Source organism: Helianthus annuus, chromosome 1, assembly GCF_002127325.2.
Source record: "Helianthus annuus cultivar XRQ/B chromosome 1, HanXRQr2.0-SUNRISE, whole genome shotgun sequence".
Taxonomy (NCBI): domain Eukaryota; kingdom Viridiplantae; phylum Streptophyta; class Magnoliopsida; order Asterales; family Asteraceae; genus Helianthus; species Helianthus annuus.
The window spans coordinates 39952298-39959343 of record NC_035433.2 but is presented as its reverse complement, the minus strand read 5'-3'; the positions used below and the strand labels follow the sequence as shown (position 1 = coordinate 39959343).

The 7046-nt window shown below is 35.3% G+C and overlaps 1 long non-coding RNA gene across 8 annotated transcripts; it reads left to right on the top strand.

Moving 5' to 3' along the window:
- Nucleotides 1-3147: 3147 nt before the first annotated feature.
- LOC110864616 lies at nt 3148-6333 on the top strand. 8 transcript variants are annotated; one of them, XR_004859738.1, is made up of 8 exons: nt 3148-3528; nt 3617-3768; nt 3846-3900; nt 3966-4057; nt 4129-4239; nt 4375-5246; nt 5346-6071; nt 6189-6333. It is a non-coding gene; the product is annotated as an uncharacterized LOC110864616 (long non-coding RNA). The 8 variants fall into 8 exon arrangements; XR_004859733.1 differs by having other exon boundaries at nt 3846-4057; XR_004859734.1 differs by lacking the exon at nt 6189-6333 and having other exon boundaries at nt 3846-4057; nt 5346-5428; nt 5942-6172.
- Nucleotides 6334-7046: the final 713 nt, after the last annotated feature.

Sequence of the window (7046 nt, the reverse complement as noted above, 5' to 3'; positions counted from 1 at the left end):
CTACATAAGGGTATATGACAATCCATTCAGTCGCAGAGGGCAAATTAGACAATTCCTTCAATAAGCAGATCACGAGTTCGTTATACCACTATCCTGGTAATTATGAATTGTATCAGTTTAATCGATTGTTGTTTTCAATGGATCCACAGAGCAACACCGAACGAAACACAGATGTTGATTTTAAATACGTTGAATTCGTCAGTTCACATTCCAATAGAAATTAATTTCGCATGTTACATGATAATATTTAATTTGCATCTTACATGATAATATTTAATTCGCATGCATTTACTTTTACAAGGAATAATTCACATGATAATGTCACATGATAATAATTTATTCGCATGCTATTTTTTTTTTCAATGATAATATCAGATAATAAATCCTTAGTGGAATTCGCATGTTACAACAGTTACTATTTTGAAATTCGCATGTTATTAATATATTTTTATAAGGAATTTGCATGTGCCAGTTAAATCGCATGCATATTACAAAAGTTATTATGTGGGAATTCGCATGTGATTATTATTTGTTTTTCTATGGATTTTGCATGTGAATAAGTCTCCAGGTTTTTCGCATATGATTATTATGTGGGAATTCGCATGCATGTTAGAATAGATGTTATTAAAGAATTCGCATGCTATTATTACTAAATCGCATGTTATCTATTATTTTTTTTTTCAAGGTAACAAACCGCATGTGTGTTGTAGTTTATTAGTTAGTTGTCACAGTTATAAAATCGCATGTGTATATTACTATTTAAAGTGCAATCGCATGTATTGACAAGAACAATCATATCAAAATTTTTCTTAGTCTAGTAAACATTGCAGTCGATTGGAGATCTAATACCTCCCAAAGCTGCTGTAGTTGTCATAATCGTCGGATGAACAATCGATTGGATGAACAATCGCACCGGCGAACGTCGATTTGCAGAAGAGTCAGTTGAAGAAGAAGAAGGTACCAAACGAAATTACCAGGATTTTGATAGAGGAATTGTCAATTTTATCCTTCGCGGTTGGTTTTATGTATATTAATTTGATTAATTAAATTATATAAATTAATTTCGCAGTGTTCAATATATAGAAGATCGGACGGCTGGGCTTATCGCGTACATAATGTAGGATAAGGGGTATTGTACGTTAACCGACGGCTGGGCTCATGCGAGAACCACCTTATTGCGAGAACCGCGAGAACCAATGTGAACACAACCTAAAATAGCTAAAAAAAACCTAAAAAAATCCTAAAAAAACCTAACCCCCACCCCCCACCCCCCAAAAACCTAAACCCCCCCACCCCCAAAACCTAAACCCCCCACCCCCAAAACCTAACCCCCCAAGCTAAATGCTAAAAACTAAAACCCCCAAAAAACCTAACCCCCCCCCCCCCAAAAAAACCTAAACCCCCCTCCCCCACCCCCCAAAAACCTAAACCCCCCACCCCCCAAGCTAAAATGCTAAAAACTAAACCCCCAAAAAACCTAAAAAATCTAAAAAAATAAAAAAAAAAATCTAAAATTTATTTTTTATTTTTTTACTATTTTTATGTTCAAATCGCTACTTTTAGTAGCCAAAAAAAATTATTTTTTTTTTAAAAAAAAAAACAAATTTTAATTTTTTTTTTTGTTTTGGATACTAAAAGTAGTGATTTTTATATAAAAAATAGTAAAAAAATAAAAAAAAATTTGGGTGTTTTTTAGATTTTTTTAGGTATTACTGTTTGTGTTCACACTGGTTCTCGCGGTTCTCGCAATAAAGGGTGGTTCCTAACGGATCTTTGTCCTATATATATATATATATATAAGGGAGAAGATCATGCGAGAACCACCTCTTAGGTTTTTTGGGAGTTTAGTTTTTAGCATTTTAGCTTGAGGGGGGGGGGTGGGGGGGTTTAGGTTATTTTTTTTTTTTGGGGGGGGGGGGTTAGCTTTTTTTTTAGGTTTTAGGTTTTAGCATTTTAGCTTGGGGGGGGGGTGGGGGGGGGGCGTTTAGATTTTTTTTTTTTGGGGGGGGGGTTAGGTTTTTTTAGCTATTTTAGGTTGTGTTCACATTGGTTCTCGCGGTTCTCACAATAAAGGTGGTTCTCGCATGAGCCCTATATATATATGTGTGTGTGTATGTTGACATAAAAGTATAAACATCATATGAACTCATCATAGACACAAAAGATAAGACATTTTACATGTATTTCTCAATAGCATAATTTCTTTTGTATCAAATAATGAACCATATGTGTAAATTCACAACATTATAATAACAATATGCTTTGAACATAAAATGATAAAAATAGTATCAATCAATTCCATAAAGGTAGACTTAACAAAAATGCAATCCTACGTTAATATGTTTTAAAACATTACCTTTGTCTTAAAATAAATAAGTAGCTATAGCAATACAAATCATTGAAGCCTTTCATCCAACAATTGGTGTGCATCTTCAGACGTGCCCAAACACTTAAAGAAACAAAATCAGTTAAAACACAGAATCAAAGGATCAAAGGGAAAACAAAGCATCAATGTTGTCCATACAACATATAATAAGGAAAAAGAGTTCACGTTGATCTCAAAAACAAGTTGTTAAACTCAGATGTAGTGGTAGACTGGTGGTTCGTTGTAGTAGCACTATGGGTTCTGGGTGAAGGGTCGGAACCATTGTCTGGTGGTGCGATGGTAATTCATGGTTGTTGGTCGGCAGTTTGGATTTCTCATGAAACCTATGTGTCATATATATACATATATAGGGGATGGTTCAAATGAAAACCACTTTTATTGTGAAAACTCGAAAACTAACTAAAAAAAGCCTAAAAAACACACAAAAAAAAATTTCTTTTTCAATTTTTTAATAAAAATCGCTGGTTTTTATATATAAAAAAAACCTTTTTTTTTCAAAAAAAAAAAAAAAAATTTGTGTAGTGCACATGTGTAATAATACACATGTGTAGTATTACACATGTGCACTACACAAAATTTTTTTTTTTTGAAATTTTTTTTATATAAAAAAACCTGCGAAATTTGGTTTGAAAAAAAAAATTGTATGTTTTTTTGGATTTTTTAATTAGTTTTCGAGTTTTCACAATAACTAGTGGTTTTCATTTGAACCTTCACCATAAAACATCACTTTCCACTTATACCCTTCTCCTAAAAAAAAACACGGGATACCTAATGCGTTTAGGGTTTCATTCATAATGCATCCTCATTGTCCGCCCCCATCTTCCTTCCCCCTTCTCTCCAGAAACCCTAAAATCGCAAGGCCGCCTCCCCGGTACAAACACACATTCTTATAAAATCAGAAAGATCTTCGGTGTAGTTGTAGTCGGTGGAAAAAAGATCCAGGCAGTTTTTTTTGCTGAATGTTTTCTTAGATCTTTTAGGGTTTTTTGTTGTTTTGTTGTAGATGATGATGGAGCGGTGGAGATACACGAGCCAGAAGGATGAAGCTTTGCAGATCTGAGTTTTTAGCTACATTCAAGAACGGTACAAAAACATTCTTGCCTCAAATTAGGATGATGAAGCTTCGGTGTAGTTGAAATCAGGTAGTTTTTTTCTATTTTCTACCGAAGGTTTTCTCAGATCTACCGGGCTACCCTTAATTATTGACATTTTTTGGTTGTTTTGTTGTAGATGAAGATGGCAAGCAAAACTTTGCGGATCTAAGACTTTTTCTTTCTTTAATAACTTTGCAGGAAACAAGCAGAGCTAGGGAAGATGACAAGCCCGTATCTGATAGGTTTGCTTCGGTATAGTTCCAATCGGTTGATGAAGATGGAAATCAGGTAGGTTTTTTCTATTTTCTGCTTCAGATCTACCTTGCTACCGATATTTTTTGACGTTTTTGGTTGTTTCGTTGTAGATGAAGATGGAGTGATGGAGATGACAAGCAAAACTTTGCAGATCTGAGTTTTATGGTTGTAAACCCTACATATTTTTTCGAATCTTCTAATTTGTTTTTGAAATTTTTGATTTTTTTCAGTTGTTTAGTGGATGATTGTGGCATTAGGTTCACTTGAGATGTGATTTCTTGTATGTTGAAGGCTATGATGATCCAGCTCTCCGTTTTAGCAGGTCTGTTAACTTCATATGCCCATCTTTATTTGTCATTAGTTTCGTTTTGAATTGATTAATTGTGATTTCAGGGTGCAAGTTAAGAAGCACGTGCAATGCTCTTGATGAAGGATAGAGTTAGGGCCACTATTATCGGAAAGTTTGTTAAACATGGAATGAATCGTTGTCCGATTGGGCTAAGGGTATATCAGAAAGTTTATGCTTATTTTTTCTATTTCGTAATATGAAGTTTGGATTTTTATTATTTGGTTTATGAATTTAGTAATTTTTGTTTTAATTTTTGTATATCGAACCGGACTCAATGGTACACCGTACAGCTTCCGGGTAGCCGTTTGAAGACGTCCTTAAACGCTAGAGATTTAGAGATTGAACTTGGGTTGCTACAAATGCAGCAAATGATTGATAATTTATCCACTAATCTTTACAACAACAGATTTGGGGAAATGAAGCCCACTAATCTGGATGATGTTTACGGTTCGCTCTCGGCAACAAATTCAGCAGAACTCTAACCCGCTTAGATCATGTTTCGGGTTTGATTCATCGGCTACAGTGGCACAAGCGGTGATGAACTCGAGGTCTGGTTTGTTCGCAAAACAACGTAGCCAGAGTTTCATTGACCATGGCGTCGGCAACCCGAGTCTCCGGTCAATGACTCAATCTTCCACTTATTCGGAATGGGGTTCGCCTGATGGGAAACTAGATTGGGTTTCAATAGTGAGGATTCTAACAAGCTTAGAAAGTCCGCATCTTTCGGGTTCAGAAGTGGGAGTTCGGGTTCGCCTATGAAGGCAAATCACAAGCCGGAAAGACGCCTTTGTTTGCAACAAGCAAGAATGTGAATACCTCCCAAATGTGTTGTATAAACTCGAAGCAGAATAGAAAGGCGCGTTTGCGTCAATTTGGGTGGATGATGACGGGTATGTTGCGGAGGGTCCGAATGTGAAGGTGGGTTTCGTGACGCGTGAGGAAGAGCTTATTTTTCCGTTCATTGACAAGATATTAAGCGGGTGTACTGCGAAACGGCTTCTTGAATTAGCTCCAAAGTTGGGTGAAAACAGGAGGTTGAAGAGTGTGACAGTTGGGAATATTACAGTTGAGGAAGCTAAACAAGCTGCTGAGATGATGTATATTGGAAGCACCCTTCCTGTATTACCAATTATTGAATGGGATGAAAAGCCGATTGGCGACGGTAAATAAGTTCATAACTCAACTGCTGTTTTTTAAATTATTTTTCTTTGCGAATATGAAGCGTTTTCTTGTGGTTAACGATGCTGGTTTCGTTTTACAGGGAAAGTTGAGGAATTGACAATGGCGTTATCGGACCTCGTTTGGGAAGATATGGTGGCTGGTACGGAGACACACAGGATCAAGGTCCCTTATGTATAAAAGAAACCCGAATGGCCGAATTTGTGGTCAAAGTTGGTGTTGTATTTTGAAATCAGAATCTGAATAGAAGTTAAGCTTTGTGTTTGCAAGTTCTCAAGTCATGTTGCACAGATCATAATCTATAACTTAAATAAAGTATAAATTGAAGATAAATTAAAAAAAATAAAAAACTTAATAATTGCCCCCAAGCAGGATTGAACTACAGACCTCCAGTTTACAGACCTCCACTTAATAATTGCCCCCATACACAGGCTGCTTCCTATCCAACCTTTGGGTTGCATATGTTTTTGCAACATGTCAAACCTTCCCACAATTTATTTTCTTCATTGACTAAGTGGCTTGATTGGGTTGTTCAAAATCGACCCAAAGACATGATTGCCAATGGATACGTGGCTTCCTATTGCATGGTTTATGTTACAGATCAAACCATCCCACATTTTTTTTATTGATCAAGTCATCTCAGCTAGAAGTTAGACTAAATGTGCTCATTTTTTGCAGATTCAACAACAAGAGTTTGGTTCTTTCAGTAGTTACTGCTAGCTTCATTCTAAACAAGAAGCCAATAAAGAACGGCCTCCAAAGCCAAAGCTCAGAAGCAAGGATTTGATTAAAAGGGGCTTCCATTCTTGTATGATTATTGTTTATGGGGGAATTCATATTTGTTGTTTGGCCATAAAAATTAAAAGCACATGCTTTTGTTCATCAAAACTGATTTTTGGTTTCTGTTTATTTTTGGTTCTTTTAGGTCATGTTGAGCCCAGATGCTTGGTATTGGTTTAACTTCTTAATTAAAATGCCTGGTTAGGCAACGGCTAGAGCCGAATCTTAGCGACCCAGAGCTAAATGCCTTGTTCTTATTCTTTTGATATTGAAATTGTTGGATTCGTGTAGTAAATTAACTGAAACTGAAGCGTTAAGAGTGAGAGTGTCACTGCGTCATTGTTCGTTCTATTCGGACATGTGTGTAAATACAAAAATGAATTTAATAATTTTATTGTAAATAGTTATGTTTTTATTTGTAAAATTACCAAAATACCCTTATGTTTATATGTAAAATTACCGAAATATCCCTATCTGTAATTGATTTTTAAATGAGTTAGAGTCGGGGAGCAAACTAGCAACAAAACCAAAACATTAGGAATAAAATAGCTATTTTTAGAGGATTGAGGCGAAACCATTAAAACAACCAAACCACAGGGATCAAAACGGAAGTTTACTCTTAATTTTACATAGTTTTCTTGAGTTTTATATACTTATGATTTAGCCCATTAAATTAATTTGGTCCATAGTCCACTTAACACTCCAATTCTCCAAGCCCAGTTCAATTAATTAGTTATGACGAACTATTTTTTTTTTTTTTTTGGTTGAAGTTTTTATTTTTTAGACTATTTTCGGGTTTTGTATGTTTTTATTTAAACTCTTGGTTTTAGGTCTTGCTATATGTTAAAAGAATGTATTGATTAAATTTGTAGTTGACTTGTTGTTGGTTGAAACATAAAGAGAAACCAACACTGGTCAAGAAAATATTTGGTTAATATGGTTTTAGCCGTAAATGAAAACAAGCATTTTTACTAAGGGTGGAGGGTATCATTCAATCACTTTA